This window comes from Gossypium hirsutum, chromosome D03, assembly GCF_007990345.1.
Source record: "Gossypium hirsutum isolate 1008001.06 chromosome D03, Gossypium_hirsutum_v2.1, whole genome shotgun sequence".
Lineage (NCBI taxonomy): Eukaryota > Viridiplantae > Streptophyta > Magnoliopsida > Malvales > Malvaceae > Gossypium > Gossypium hirsutum.
Window position 1 is genome coordinate 38,628,414 of NC_053439.1, and position 17,121 is coordinate 38,645,534.

Below are 17,121 nucleotides of genomic sequence, written 5' to 3' on the forward strand. Positions count from 1 at the left end.
AGGTGGCTGAATAGAAAATGAAGGCAATGCAACCCCTCGCTGAGGACAACTCGAAAGATCAGGAACCTGTATTCTGGAGCATGAATCTCGAAAGGTTGAGCTTCTAGCTGGTAAATTGAGATACGATAGAGCCAAAGAGGCAGACATGTTTTTCTTGATCGATTGAGAAATGTAGGTCACTGGTTCAGGGTGAATCAAAGCTGGAATCCTTCTCAAGATGTTCGCGTGGAGACAGCCCTGGGAGTTTTCTTGTGTTGAAGTGGTCTGAAACTTCCCTTGGGGATTTGAAGATTGATCTCTCCAACCTAAGGTTTGTTCGATCTCCGTTATAGTCATTGTAATATCTAATTTTAGCCCGGGCTCACATATGGAAACATAATCTTCAATGATATGAAATCTTTTTTTGAACTGTGCTGATATTTATATTATGAAGAGAGAATATGAAAGTAAAACAGTCTTAAAAGTAGCAAAAAGAAAACAAAAAATGATTGGCTACCTAAACGGTGCCTTGAGAAAACAAAAACTTTAAAACTATCCCTAGAAAAACAAGACCACCTAATTAAAAAATGAACGAACTTATTAACCCTTCATCTCCTCTCTTCTTTATCAAGCAGCAAAACTCCCTTATCAGCCATTCTAGAGACCTCTTATCTTCCAAAATCTTACTTTCTTGAATTCACAGTCTCTCTTCAAAACACGAGTTCTTCGGGCACACCATCACCTCAAACCTGGACTCGTCCTTTCCCACATACCACTGTGACTGTTATCTCTCCTTTCTTGATTTACCAGAAACTCAATTGCAAGCGGTGCTTCCTCAATCCAAAATTGAGGATGCTCGTATCGTTCTCCATATTTCGCCATCGCATGAGCCACTTTATTAGCTTCCCTCGGTATATGCTTAAAACTCAGCCTTCTAAATCTACGTCCTTTTTTCCTTAATCTCTTAATCAAGCTGCGGATGCACGATTTATCTTCATCCGTGGCTCTCAGTTTGCGTATTATGGTTAGCGCGTCCCCTTCAAAGCATACATCCTGGAATCCCATTTCTTCCGCCAAAATAACAGCTTGCAGACACGCCCTTGCCTCAGCCATAACTGGATCTGCAATATTTTTCCATGGGTAGGTACCTGCTGCCATTATCAGTCCATCTTTGTTTTGTGCAATGATTCCTGTGGTAGAGAAGTTTGCCGATTGATTAAAAGAGGCATCAAAATTGATTTTTATGGTGTCATTGTCAGGTGGTTCCCAGGTTAATATTCTACCATCACATAAACTCGCTAGCCTTTCCCTTGTAGCAGAAATCTCAATGTCGTAGGCCTTAATAAAACCCGCAACTTCAGTTGCTGTCTCCCGTACACCCTCATGATAACTTTTATTACGATTATGCCAAATTGCCCAATAAGTGATAGCTCTAAGTTTACAATCTCTTATGCTCTGATTTTCAAACTCTTTTACTAACCAATTTTTCCAACTGGTTTCTTGATTTCATGTTGTGACTGTCACTCCCAATCCCCTCAACACCTGTTGCGTGAAGATACAATCACTAAAGAGATGTTCCACCGATTCCTCTTCAACTTGACACACCGGGCAGACAGTATTACGGACCAAGCTACGTCCTTTTAGATTCTGTAAAGTAGGAATATAACCATTAACAATTCTCCATATTAGGATGCATATTTGACTAGGGATCTTGAGCTCCCAGAGCTTTGTAAAGAAAGTGGTTGTATTTTCATTATTTAGTTTTGTACCCCCCTCTGTAATAAGCCATCTGTAGCCACTTTTTTCCGTATATACCCTAGAGTTGTCACCACGCCATACTAGAGTATCCTGTAATCTGCTGCTCACTAATGGAATTGAAGCTATGTCCTGCCATTGTTTCTCTCCAAACAGCGTACAAATAACTTCCTGATTCCAGGTATTCTCTTCCTTATTAATTAAATCAGATATTCTGGTGTACCTTATATCAATATTTTGACATTCAATTTTGCCATTGCCAGGTCCAGAAAGCCATTTATCATTCCAAATGTTCACTGATTCCCCATTACCGATTCTCCAGCCCATTCCTTCCTCAAGAATATATCTAGCTCCCAATATACTGCGCCAGGTATACGAAGGGTAGGTTCCTAGCCCCGCATTCATAAAATTACCTTTTGGAAAATACTTTGCTTTCATTACACATGCCAACAAACAATCAGGTTGCATAATAATTTTTCACCCCCGCTTCGCTAACAGGGCCAAATTAAATTTTGACAGATCTTTAAAACCTAATCCTCCCTTTACTTTGGCACTGCATAACTCCTTCCATTTACACCAGTGAATCCCTTTATTTGTTTTAGAATTCCTCCACCAGAATTTACACATCAAAATCTCCAATTCATGACAAAATGTAACTGGTAACTTAAAACATTGCATTGCGTAAACCAGAATTGCTTGAAAAATAGATTTTAAAAGTACCTCCTTCCCTCCAACCGACAAAAATTTCATCTTCCAGTTGCCCAATAACTTCATACATTTTTCTTTTAACTCAACAAAAGCATGCTTTTTTCGGCGACCCACCATGGTTGGAAGCCCCAGATATTTTTCTGGATTGTTGGAATTCCTGATGCCTAATATCCTTCCCACTTGATCCTTTGTAAGTGAATCCACATTACCGCTGTAATAGATAAGAGATTTTTCAAAATTAACCAATTGTCTAGAAACCTTTTCATACTCCTGTATCACACTTTTCATACAATTAGCTCCTTCTGCTGAAGCTTCTCCAAACAGAATACTATCATCTGCAAAGAACAAATGTGACACTGTCACGTTACCTCTCCCCACCTTTGTCCCAACCAGACTCCCTTCACTTTTTGCAAGTGCAATCAGTCTTGAAAATCCTTCGGCACAAATGATAAATAAATATGGACTTAATGGATCACCTTGTCTTAATCCTCGTTGTGGCCTGAACTCTTCCCCGTTTTTCCCATTAACCACCACTGTATATGCTACACTGGTAATACATCTCATAACCAATAAGATCCAATTCTCACAAAATCCCATACTGTGCATCATTTTTTCTCAAAAACTCCATTCAACTCTGTAGTATGCTTTGCTCATATCTAGCTTCAAAGCGAAACTTTTTTTCGATGGTCCTCTTCTTTTTTTGAACGAGTGCAATAACTCATAAGCAATTAGAATGTTGTCTGTTATTTGTCTTCCTGGTACAAACGCTCCTTGAGTATCATCAATACATAAGTCCAGTACCTGTCGAAAACGTGAAACAATGACTTTTGAGACAATTTTGTAAATAACATTGCACAAGCTAATGGGTCGAAACTTATTCATAGACTTTGGCGATTTCTCTTTTGGTATAAGTACTATGTTTGTTTTGTTTATCTCCTCTACTTTTCTTTGTCCATTAAGAACATCCAAACAATATTTTGAAACTCCCTCTCCAACAACATGCCAGTACTTTTGATAAAAAATTGTTGGAAATCCGTCTTGTCCTCATGCCTTAAGGGGTGACATGGATTTTATCGCCCTCACCACTTCTTCTTCTTTAAATTCCTACATTAAAATACTGTTGTGTTCCTCTGTGATGCATGGTAAAAACGAATCAAACAGTCTGTCATTATTTTCCACTACTTTAGATGAGAATAAATCTTTGAAAAACTTAGTAGCTAGAACCATGATTTCAGATTCATCAGTGGTCAAGTTTCCAGCTTCATTTTCCAGCCCCTGAATCCTATTTTTCCTTCTGCGATGTGTTGCATTATTATGAAAAAATGTCGTATTCCTGTCTCCCATTTGAAGCCAGTTAACTCTTGCCCTTTGTTCCCAGAAAAGTTCCTCTTTATCTGCCTCGAGATTCAAATCTAGCTTAATCTCAGTAATCTCCTCCAATACAGCATTACTGATATCGCTAGCCCCCAGTTTCAGTAGTCTAACATTTAAATCTTTCATTCATTGTTCTTTCCATCGTTTCTCCTTCTTCGCCCAAGTACTCAGATTCGTACCCACTTTTTTCAACTTCTCAAGCACATCCAGATTATTTGAATTCCACTCCCGTGTTATCCTTTCCTCAATTTCCTCATTTAGAATCCAATTTGCATCAAAACGGAAATGCCATTGTTTTTCCTTCCCTAGTATCCCTTCATTCCCAACTGTATCAACCATGACCGGACAGTGATCTGAAAAACTGTGTTGTAAGTGGCTAACCTTAAATTTTGGAAAAAGGTCCCACTATTCCATATTTGCAACACCTCTGTCCAATCTTTCCCTAATGTTGTTGTTAGCCAGCCAACCTCTTTCCCAGTGTACCATTGTCCAGAAAACCCCAAATCATATAACTTGCAATACTCAAGTGTTTCCCTAGATGCATTCATCTGCCTTTCATCACGGATTCTCCCCCCTTTTTTCTCAAAAGAAAAGAGAATTTTGTTGAAATCTCCGATAGTCAGCCATGGTTTGCTACTCTCACGTTTTAGGTACTTTAATAGATCCCAAGTCTTTTTCCTTTCATTCTCCACTGGTTCTCCGTAAAATCCCGTGAGTCTCCATGAACCCGTCTCCTCTTCATTTTCGATTTCTACATCGATATGAGATTTCGAAAAACTTTTCAACGATACATTCCCACCCTCTTTCCATCCTAATGATAACCCCCCACTCGTACCTACTGCCGCCACATCAATACCACATGTAAACCCACATTGTCTTCTTATTGATTCCATTCGTTTACTTGTAACCTTTGTTTCTATAAGAAACAATATTTGGGGCTTGATATGTCTCAATTTGTTTTTGAGACGTCGTACAGTTCGAGGATGCCCCAAACCCCGAACATTCCAACTTAAGATTTTCATTGTGCCCGGTCAGTCACCTTTGGAGTGACCGCCGATAAATTGATATCCACATTTCCTTCCGTTAGGTTCTTCATATAACCTAAAGACACATTTTCAGGATTAATCCTTTGCCACTTTTTTCCATCAACAAGCTCTACTGGTAAATCTTCCATTTCTTCTTCAATATCTTTTTCCTCTAAATTTCTCAAATTAATTTGATCCCTTTCTTTTATGATCCGAATTTGCCGAGTGATACGTCCCAAAGCACCTCTTTCCCCCATGAGCTCGTTTCTATTAATACCCTCTTCGTCAGATCTTCTTAACCTTCTTTCCCCATCAATCTCCATATCATTCCATTTTTCCTTTTCTGTATCCTCTCTTAGCCATTTGCTCACGACCTGTCCTCCCCATCTTGGCATTGCTCTTAGTGACAAATCCCACCCAAACTCCACTTGTTGGTTCCCAAGTGTTAATCTTACTTCACAGAAGCTCTCTCCATGACCAAGTCGGCCACAAATAAAGCAAAAAAGTGACAGTCTCTCATACTGAAATATAACATATATAAATTTATTCTGCTCGATGCTGACTCGTTTTTTCCTTTTCAGTGGTTTTCGAATATCAAGTAGAACCCTAATTCTTATGAATTTACCTCCTCCTCTTGTCACCATTGCAGAATCATACTCCATAAACTTTCCAATAAAGTCACCCATCTGTCGCGCTGTTCCCTCTGATGTTACTCCTTTGGGTAGGTTGTGGATCTGAACCCAAAAAACTGCATTCCATAATTGGATCAATTTAGGATCTTCGTCTCTTGCTAACCTATGAAAAATAATGAGATGTCTATTAAAAACCCATGGCATCCCATCCATGACCCGCTTTAAATCAATCTCACTGTAGAATCTAAATAAAATCCTTTTATTCTCTAATTCTATGATTGATACTCCTCTTAATGGATGCCATAAATCAGCCAGCGTGTTTCTTAAAGAAGTGAAATTTACAATGCTATCCGTAATAACTCTCCCCACCAGACATAGATCATATGACTCTTCATCAGCCTTATTTTCCTCCAATACCACCATGGAATCTTCTTCTTCATCGATGATATTGAGGTTGGCTAACTCAGTATCCACCTGATTAACATTGGCCATGACCCTTCTTTGTCTTCTAGTAATTAACTTCCCTTCAAACCAGCAGAACCACTGTCTTGGATTTAAGATTTGTGACAAAGTAAACAACTAAAACCCTAAACTTTAAGTAAAAAATTACTTCCAATTGGCAGTATTTCAACCCCCTAGAATTTGAATTTCGTGTGACAAGGCAGACAAAAAAACCCTAACTTCATGCAACAAGGCAGACTTTGAATTTTATAGCTTATAAGAAACTTAAATGTAAGCTTCTCAAGGATATGCAATCTTAGATATGATATACGCAGTCTTAAAAAATATGATTTTGTAATCTTAGAGATTTAATTTGTAGATACCCTTTAATCTTAGTCGTTGATATAATTGATCTGTACCGTTGGATTTGGGGAGGCTCAACTATAAATAGAGGCCTCTCCCTTCATTGTAAAGGACAGAAGTTGAGAGTAATAATAACTCTTAAGAGTATTTCCTCAAATTTCTCTCTCTTGCATTCTTATTTTGTTGATTTGTGTATAATTTATTTATTGATTTGTATATTGTTGATTTCAAATCTCTTTTTCCCTTATTATTTATTTTCAAATTCATTATTTTCAAATTTGTTTACATTTTCTTTGGCCTTATATTTTTTTTATTTTATACTCTTTGTTTTAAATTCATTGGTCTTTGATTATTGATGCTATTTAATCCTCTATTTGTTATTTTTGTTTTTTTTATTCTTAAATTAATTATTTTAATATTATTAATACTATTATGTGGCATCATTAATCTTGTATCATTATTATTATTATTATTATTATTATTATTATTATTATTTTTATATTCATGCGCATGCATCGTTTTTATGTAATATATATTGTTTTATATATAGTATACGTATGTTTATATATATATTATACATATATTTTTGTGTTTATTTTACTTCCTAACATTTATATACATATATATACTTTTATATTTAGTTTCAATTTTTTTTATTTTTACTTTTGTATATATGTACAAGTATGTATTTATATATTTTTCTAATGAATATTTTTTTATATATATACGCACATGTCTATGTTTTTTATTTGCTTAAATACAAACTTATATTTTCAACACATATGTTATAACATATATGTATATTTATATATTTTTCTTTATTTTCGTAAATGCATTATATATATTTTGTTATAAATTCTATATTCCAAAATTTTATATGTAAACACATGTGTATGTCTTTTATTCTTTATAATTTCATGTATATATTTTGTACTTTTTTTCTCTTTATATTTTTTTGTTTATTTCCTTCATTTGCTTATTGATTTATGTTTTCATTTATATTTTGTTCATTTGATACTTTACATGTTGTTGTTTTTTATGTGCATTAGTTTCGTTTATTTCTATGTCATTGTTGTATTTATTATTGTATTTTATACTTAATGTAGCCTTACATCATTTTTTTACTCGATTTTAAAATTTTCAAAATTGAGATAATACTCGTATTTAGGATTTTCAAGGAAATTGAGCCCTAACGTATTGGGTTCCAATTTTCTTCGTTAAATCTAACAATCGAGAATTGCTCATTAATCAAAAAAATAAAATGAAAAGCTTGTTGTCGGGAATTTAATATGTTGTATCCTAACGTATTGGATATGACGTATTGATTTCTCGAAACAAAGATTTTTTTAAAAAATAATAACAAAGGAAATATTCCAAGTTTAGGATTTTGAGAAATTGTGCCCTAACGTATTGGGCCGCGATTTCTTTATAAATCTTAAACAAATGAATATCCTTTTAAATTTTATTACACGAGTATTTTGGACTAATTCATTTTTGAGGAAATAGAATGTCGTGCTCTAACGCATTGGGCGTGACATTTTCTTTCTCCGAAATGATAAGAGTCTTAATAAATAACGTTTTTTTAAGTTTTTATTAAGGATCATATTTTTAAATTTTCGACATTAAGACACTAATTAATTAACTAGGTACCAAGTTTGGGCGTTACGAGGGTGCTAATCCTTCCTCGCACGTAACTGACTCCCGAATCCATTTTTCTAAAACTCGTAGACCAAAGCTATTTTTTAGGTGATCCAATCACACCTCAATAAAAGATTGGTGGCGACTCTCAATTTTTGTTTTTTTAAAGTCGACAACTAATTTGTTTTTTTCTCAAAATAAAAGTTGGTTTCGACAGCTTGGCGACTCCACTGGGGACACACATGAGAGTCGAGCCAAAATTGATTAATTTCTGTCTAAGGTCGAAAATTTTTAAAAATTCATGAGATCCTTTTGCATTCATTATTTTCTTGCTTAATTGATCTTTGCATTATACATTGCATGAGTTGAATGATTTTACCCCTCTAAGTGGGAGTGAGAAACTAGTCCTTCGTAAGGTTTTCACCTCCGTGCAGGATAGTGGATCGCCTTCGGGATACATCCGTACCTATATCTTCGTGAGATTTTCATCTCTGTGTAGCCATAGGGAAATGTATCCCCCTGAACTGAACTCGGTCTATATGAGCCTATAATGGGTGAGGATCGAGGAATCTGCTGGTTTAGGTACCCTTACTTCATAACCGAACCGCATATAGAAGACCTTAGGAGCTCACCCTAGGTAGAGCCACTTCAAACCCCTAGTGGTCACCCGAATAGACGTTCTATTTATTCTTACTTGCTTTTGCTTTGTACTAACCTGTTTCTTTTTTGTTATGATTGCATTACATTTTCATCATAAAAAAGAGGTGTTAATTCACGTTCAGTTACGAAATAGAGAGCTTGTCATAAGAAAATGAGTTTCTTGATAAAATGGAAGACAATATGGTTGTCCGAATATGGTCCAAGAAACATGATAGGAGAAGGACGATAGTTTAATGGAGGACTACACGACTATGGATTCAAGATGACAAAGATTATTCGAGAGCCGCTGAACTTTCTTAAAGAGAAGCCAACGAGTATCACGAGGATGAGTGAGCAATGAGTTGCGGCCCGGATCGAGCAAAAAGGAGATAGAAGAGACGTCTTTTTGAAGAGTTCGTGAGATTTATCTTAACACTCGAATGAAGAAGAGGATCGAATGTCTAAGCCTATGAGGGCAAGGCCGTATAAATATCCATTTTATGTAAAGAGATTTGTTTTCTAGTAAATTTTTCTAAATGGAATTGAATCAGAATCAACGTCTCTTTATGCATTCATTGCATGCATTCGCATTACATGACATTATACGCATTAAAGTCCACTAAAAGAGCCTAATCAATTAAAATCATTCCTCAGTTAACCTGGAAACCAACCAATCAACTAAACACCATTACAGTACTCGAGCGAAATCAAGAAGTATGGACCAAAGATTAGAAAATCTCGAACAATTCCAAAAAGAAATGCAGGATCAGCTTCAACAACAAATGAAGGAGCAGCTCGAGAAGATTCAGTAGAATTTGATGGACAAAATGATGGAATCTCAAGGGAATATGATGACTAAGTTGACTCAGTTGCTGATTGGAGGAATTGATAAAGTAAAAAGCTCTGTGCTTAATGTTGAAGAATGAGACAGTGAGGGACCTGTCTATCCTCCTAGGCTTTACCCCTCAGCAAGTTGAGGAATGTCCGCGCAAATCCTCTGTCACCATTAGGCCTCAGCAATTTCAGGCCAGTGCTTCAATGCCAATGAATTTTCAAGTTGGATCAGGCTCTAACCCCGGAGACAACCTTGTCAATACGGCTATTCCTGACTTCGATGAAACAGAGGGAAAAGAAAAAGCGAAGGATGAGTTGCCAAAACAGCTAGAGGAAAAGTATAAATGGCTGGAAGGGAAATTTAGAGCAATGGAAAGTGCTGAGAGCTATTATGGGATTGATGCTAAAGAATTAAGCTTGGTTCTGGATTTAGTACTCCCTTACAAATTCAAAATGCCCGAGTTTGAGAAGTATAATGGAGCTAGTAGTCCCGAAGCCCATATTACTATGTTTTGTAGGCGGATGATTGGGTATGTTAGTAATGACCAGTTGCTGATACATTGTTTCCAGGATAGCCTCACAAGGGCAGCGTCCAAGTGGTACAATCAATTGAGTCGTGCCAAGATTAATTCATGGAAAGATTTAGCACAGGCATACATAAAGTAGTACAATCATGTAACTGACATGGTACCTGAGAGAATCACTCTACAAAACATGGAAAAGAAGTCCGGTGAAAGTTTTAGGCAACACGCACAGAGGTGGAGGGAGGTCGCCGTCCAAGTTCAGCCACCGCTCCTGGAAAGGGAAATTCAATGCTATTCATAAATACATTGAAAGCTCCGTTCATCACACATATGTTAGGGAGTGGCACAAAAATATTTTCTAACATAGTCTTGAATGGCGAAATGATTGAAAGCGCCATAAGGAGCGGAAAGATTGATGCTGGAGGAAATAATAGAATGCAAGCCTCAAAAGAAAAAGGAAATGAGGTGAACAGCTTGAATACGTACATCAAACCGATTGCTAATCAGCAGGGTTCATCAAGACAAGAATCATGTGTGGAACAAGGTACTGAAAAACTCCAATTCACGCCAATTCCAATGTCATACAAGGAGCTGTATCAAAGCTTATTTGATGCGCATGTTGTTTCTCCTTTACATGTGAAGCCTCCACAGCCTCCGTATCCCAAATGGTACAATGCAAGTGCACAATGCGATTATCATGTAGGAATTACAAGACACTCAATAGAGAATTGCATTACCTTCAAAAAGCTAGTTGAAAAATTCATCAACATGGGTATTGTCAAGTTGGATGGCTCATTTAATGCAAAAAAATTGTTACCCAATCATGATTGAGAATGGGGTGAATGCAATATATGAGGAGATGTTGGGAAGTGTTCACATCAATGACATATAGGGAGACACAAATGAAAGGGGGACCTTGTTAGATATCTGCCCTTATAAATTTGGGAGTGTTCTAAGTAATTGAACTACTGAAGAAATCCCTGTAATTTTTAGAGCTTATTTAGAGTAATGTTCATAACATTTTTGTTGTTTTTAGCCTAAAAATGATAGAAATTCCTTTGTGAAATAGGCTCATGTCTGAATGTCATTTTTCTAATAAAATACATCTTTGCATTCATTTTTGAGCCAATATTTTTTCATTCTTTTTGAAATAGTTATTCTTTCATTCTTTTGGATTTTCTTCCACATCATTCTTTCATTCATAATTATATTGTACAAATAGTTATTCATAAATATATTCTTTTGTATATTCTTTTATATTGGGTCTTCAGATATCAATAACATGAGTGATGCTACTATAGGCTTAGAATTTCCTTTTGAGCGAGGCATGTGTTTAGAGGGATTTCATGACTTTGAAGATGACATAGATTTTAGCCTATTTTAGAACTTGTTAAGGATGGTAGAACAAGTCGAGAAACAGATCTTACCCTACAAAGAATCATTAGGATACATGACTTCACCTTATATGGGGCATGAAGGTCATTTGGTCGATCTCGCCAAAAGAGTCTGACAGTCATTGATTCATATTTGTGATCATTAGTTACTTTACTAAATGAATGGAAGCTGCTTCATATGCCAATGTCACAAAGTCGACAGTTAGCAAATTCGTGAAAAATCATATGTCAGTATGGAACGCCAAAAGGATCATATCTGACAATTTACTAAATTTGAACAACAGCATAATATCAAAAGTTTGCAGTCTGTTCACGATTAATGTCATATCGCCCAAAAAAAGATGGAACAAAAAAAAACTTTACCGGGGTAATGCCTTTCTCTTGGGCCCATCGCGATTTTGCCTATTGAAGACAAAATTCTTTCTGAGTTTTTGAATCCAATTCCGATTGAAGAGGAATGTTCAAAGTTGTCCATCATGGTAAAATGCGTCAAAAGCAAATGATGCAAGTTCACAAAAAAGGTCCATCCTAGAGAATTCCTTGAGAGGGACCTGGTATTGAAGAAGATCATTCCCATACAAAAATAACTTCATCCCAAGCTGGGAAGGACCTTATGTGGAAGGCCTTATTTGGAAAAGTGTCGATTTTGATCAAAAAGGATAACAAGGACATGCCTAACCCTATGAGTTCAGATTCAATCAAAAATATTTCAAAATATAAAAAAAAACAAAAAAAGAGAGAGAAAAGAAGAAAGAAAATGGAGAGGCCAAGGTGAAAACCCGCAAAGAGCGCCTTTAGACCAAAGGGGATTTGAGTTGAAAACCTGAAAAGGGCAGCTCAAATATTGATCAGAATGGGGCATGAGGTGATCAGAGCAGTTCAAATTTTGATTAGATTAGGGCATATGATGATCTTGAATCAACAGGAAAGGGTAGACAACATCTTAGGACATCGACAGAGTACTATAGATCTCCTAAACACATGTCAAACTCAGAAAGTTTGTATAGAAAAGTTCAAGCTGTGATATCGGGGCATCTAATTTTTATATTAAATCTGCTATTCTTGGAATACTTCATTCTTTTCTAAGATACACATTCCCGATCAATTTCTTTGTTATCATTATTTACTATTTTTTGATAATTTATTCCTTTCGAGCTATGCTCAGAACTAATTGTATTCTCATCCATTGTTATACCCTTTTTGCAAGCATGTTGCATTGGAATAATGATTAATGGACTAATAAAACTTTCACAAGGGAAGTTTGGCATATTACTCTAGAAGTTTCTAAATAATACAAGAACCTGAAACAGGACTATTGTTTAGAATGCACCATGTTTAAAGGTTGGAAATCTGAAAAGGAAGAGTCTAAATTAAGACTTTTTCTTTGGATTTTGTTGTTAAAAACATTAATTGAATAAAATGACAAAGCTTAAATAAACAAGTAAGCAATGATCACCAGAAAGTAGAAAGAGGTTTCCTCGGAGAAAAAGCATTCATTTATGCATGAGCCTTTGGTACGATACCCTGAGAATGGTGTAAGGGACCAGAGAGATTTAGATCCTGTATCCTTGAATTGTGATAGGAGAGGATCGAGAAAAAGCCATATATTCCTACCTTTGGGTTACAGTGGGAGAATGATGATACAAAATTTGCGCCCCAATGGATTGAACTTTGAGGTGTACAGTGGGGGGCAACCTGACTAAATATTTCTTCAGAAAAGCCAGCCAAGCAAGAAGGCGTTGTAGCACATCAGTGTTAATGCCTTAATAAACTTCAAGCAATGACAACCTAAGTGGGATCATTCTCGAAAAAAAATTATTAAAAAATTATGCATTCGTGCAAACACCATTCACACATGTCTAGTTAGGAGCATTTGATTCATTTTATGCCATCCTAATCATTAGGCATAATTAGGTTCATTATACAGGTCATGTTCCCCAGAGAGCAGATCAGTGAAAATAGCAGATCTTGCCTTCCTGCACCGACAGCGAAGTAGATCGAAGACACCAGCCTTGCCTCCCTGGGTTGCAGCGGAGCAGGTTAAAAATTGTAGATCTTGCCTTCTTGCACCGACAGCGAAGCAGATCGAAGACACCAGCCTTGCCTCCCTGGGTTGCAGCGGAGCAGGTTAAAAATAGCAGATCTTGCCTTCCTGCACCGATAGCGAAGCAGATCGATGACCCTGGCTCTATCTCCCTGGACAGTAGTGGAATAGGTTGAAGATTGTAAGTCCTATCTCCCTAGTCAGCAGTGGAATAGGTTGAAGATTGTGAATCCTATCTCCCTGAGCAACAGTGGAGTAGGTTGAAAATAGCTGATCTCGCCTTCCTGTACTGGCAGTGAAGCAGATCGAAGACATTAGTTTTATCGCCTTAACGTTGCAATGGAAAAGATTGAAGCCACAACGGCGAATCTTATTTCTCTGGCGTTGTAGTGGAGCAGATTGAAGCCACGACGGCGAATCTTATCTCCCTAGCGTTAAGGCTTGGATTAGCTGAAGTGGAGCGGATTTAAGCTGTGGGCAGCGAATCCTATCTCTCTGGCATTACAGTGGAGCAGATTAAAACCATGATGGTAAATCTTACTCCCCTGGCGGTGTAGTGGAACAGATTGAAGCTACGACGGCGAATCTTGTTTCCCTAACATTGCAATTTAAAAGACTGAAGATGACGAATCTTATCTCCCTAAAGTTGCAGTGGAGCAGATTAAAGCCAATAATCCTATCTCTCTGAAGTTGTAGTGAAGTAGATTAAAATCACAGATCTTATCTCTCTGAAGTTACAGAGAGCAGATCGCATCTAGTCTTATCTCCCTAAAGTTCCAGTGGAGCAAACTAAGTAATCAAGTCTTATCCTCCTAAAGTTACCGTGAGGCAGACTGAAGATGGTGAATCTTATCTCCCTGAAGTTGCAGTGGAGCAGATTAAATCCAATAATCCTATCTCCTTGAAGTTGCAGTAGAGCAGATTAAAACCATAGATCTTATCTCTCTGAAGTTGCAGTAGAGTAGATCACATCGGGTCTTATCTCCCTGAAGTTGCAGTGGAGTAGACTCAAGAAAGCAAGTCTTATCCCCCTGAAATTACAGTGGGGCAGACTAAATAAACAAATTCTGTCTCCCTAAGTTGTAGTGGAGTGGATTAGAGTGATGGATTTTATCTCTCTGAAATTACAGTTAAGCAGATTAAAAGTTACGAGTCACCAATCCTATCTCTTCAACGTTGCGGTAGAGTGGATCGAGACACCAATTCCTATACCTCTGAAGATGCAGTAGGATGGATGTGGCTGTTTGAAGAAGAAGAGCACCAAGATCCAGTGTGACCGGGCAAAAATTGGTCATTTCTAAAGTCTTTACTCCGTTCCTGTTACACGACAACGAGTAAAGAGGGGCAGCTGTAATACCCAATTTTAGCCCGGGCTCACATATGGAAACATAATCTTCAAGGATATGTAATCTTAGATATGATATGCAATCTTAGATATGATATATGCAATCTTAGATATGATATATGCAATCTTAGAAGACATAATTTTGTAATCTTAGAGATTTAATTTGTAGATACCCTTTAATCTTAGCCGTTGATATAATTGATCTGTACTGTTGGATTTGGGGAGGCTCAACTATAAATAGAGGCCTCTCTCTTCATTGTAAAGGACGGAAGTTGAGAGTAATAATAACTCTTAAGAGTATTTCCTCAAATTTATCTCTCTCTTGCGTTCTTATTTTGTTGATTTGTGTATAATTTATTTATTGATTTGGATATTGTTGATTTCAAATCTCTTTTTCCCTTATTATTTATTTTCAAATTCATTATTTTTAAATTTGTTTACATTTTATTTGGCCTTATATTTTTTTATTTTATACTCCTTATTTTAAATTCATTGATCTTTGATTGTTGATGCTATTTAATCATCTATTTGTTATTTTTGTTTTTTTTATTCTTAAATTAATAATTTTAATATTATTAATAATATTATGTGTCATCATTAATCTTGTATCATTATTATTATTTTTTATTTTTTATTTTTATTTTTATATTCATGTGCATGCATCGTTTTTATGTAATATATATTATTTTATATATAGTATAAGTATGTTTATATATTTTTTATACATATGTTTTTATTTTTATTTTACTTCCTAACTTTTATATACATATATATACTTTTATATTTAGTTTCAATTTTTTTTTTACTTTTGTATATATGTACATGTATGTATTTATATATTTTTCTAATGAATATTATATATATATATACGCACATGTCTATGTTTTTTATTTGCTTAAATACAAACTTATATTTTCAACACATATGTTATAATATATATATGTATATTTATATATTTTTCTTTATTTTCGTAAATGCATTATATATATTTTGTTATAAATTCTATAGTCCAAAATTTTATATGTAAACCCATGTGTATGTCTTTTATTCTTTATAATTTCATGTATATATTTTGTACCTTTTTTCTCTTTATATTTTTTTTTGTTTATTTCATTCATTTGCTTATTGATTTATGTTTTCATTTATATTTTGTTCATTTGATACTTTACATGTCTTTATTTTTTATGTACATTAATTTCGTTTATTTCTATGCCATTGTTGTATTTATTATTGTATTTTATACTTAATGTAGCATTACATCATTTTTTAACTCGATTTTAAAATTTTCAAAATTGAGATAATACTCGTATTTAGGATTTTCAAGGAAATTGAGCCTTAACGTATTGGGTTCCGATTTTCTTCGTTAAATCTAACAATCGAGAATTGCTCATTAATCAAAAAAAAATGAAAAGCTTTTTTGTCGGGAATTTAATATGTTGTATCCTAATGTATTGGATGTGACGTATTAATTTCTCGAGACAAAGATTTTTTTAAAAATAATAACAAAGGAAATATTCCAAGTTTAGGATTTTGAGAAATTGTGCCCTAACGTATTGGGCCGCGATTTCTTTCTAAATCTTAAACAAATGAATATTCTTTTAAATTTTATTACACGAGTATTTTGGACTAATTCATTTTTGAGGAAATAGAATGTTGTGCCCTAACGCATTGGGTGTGACATTTTCTTTCTCCGAAATGATAAGAGTCTTAATAAGTAACGTTTTTTAAAGTTTTTATTAAGGATCATATTTTTAAATTTTCGACATTAAGACACTAATTAATTAACTAGGTACCAATTTTGGGCGTTACGAGTGTGCTAATCCTTCCTCGTACGTAACCGACTCCCGGATCCGTTTTTCTAAAACTCGTAGACCAAAACTATTTTTTAGGTGATCCAATCAAACCTCAATAAAAGATTGGTGGCGACTCCCAATTTTTGTTTTTTTAAAGTCGACAACTAATTTGTTTTTTCCTCAAAATAAAAGTTGGTTTCGACAGCCATCTTCAGAGGACCGCGAGGTTGGTTGGTGGTGAGAAGTGAGTGGGAGAGGAATTGTTGTTGTGAGGCATTGAACATTTCCCATAGTTTTTCAGACCTCTGTTTTCTTTTCATGCAAACTCGCATTCATTGGCTCGCGCTAGAGGTGCTCATGGGCTGGGCCGAGCTGGGTTAAGGCCGGGCCCAGAAAAAATTTCTGCCCGTGTCCTAGGTCTAGGCCCGGCTCGGCCTGAAATATAGGCCTGAAATTTTGTCTAGGCCTGGCCCAGAAAAAAATTTCTAAGCCCGAGCCCGGCCCGGGCCAGCTCATTTTTTTAATAAACATCAAAAATTTATTTTAAAAATAAAAAAATAAAAAAATATTTTAAAAATATTTTAAAATTAAAAAAATAAAAATATATATTTATTATATTCGGGCCGGCCCGGG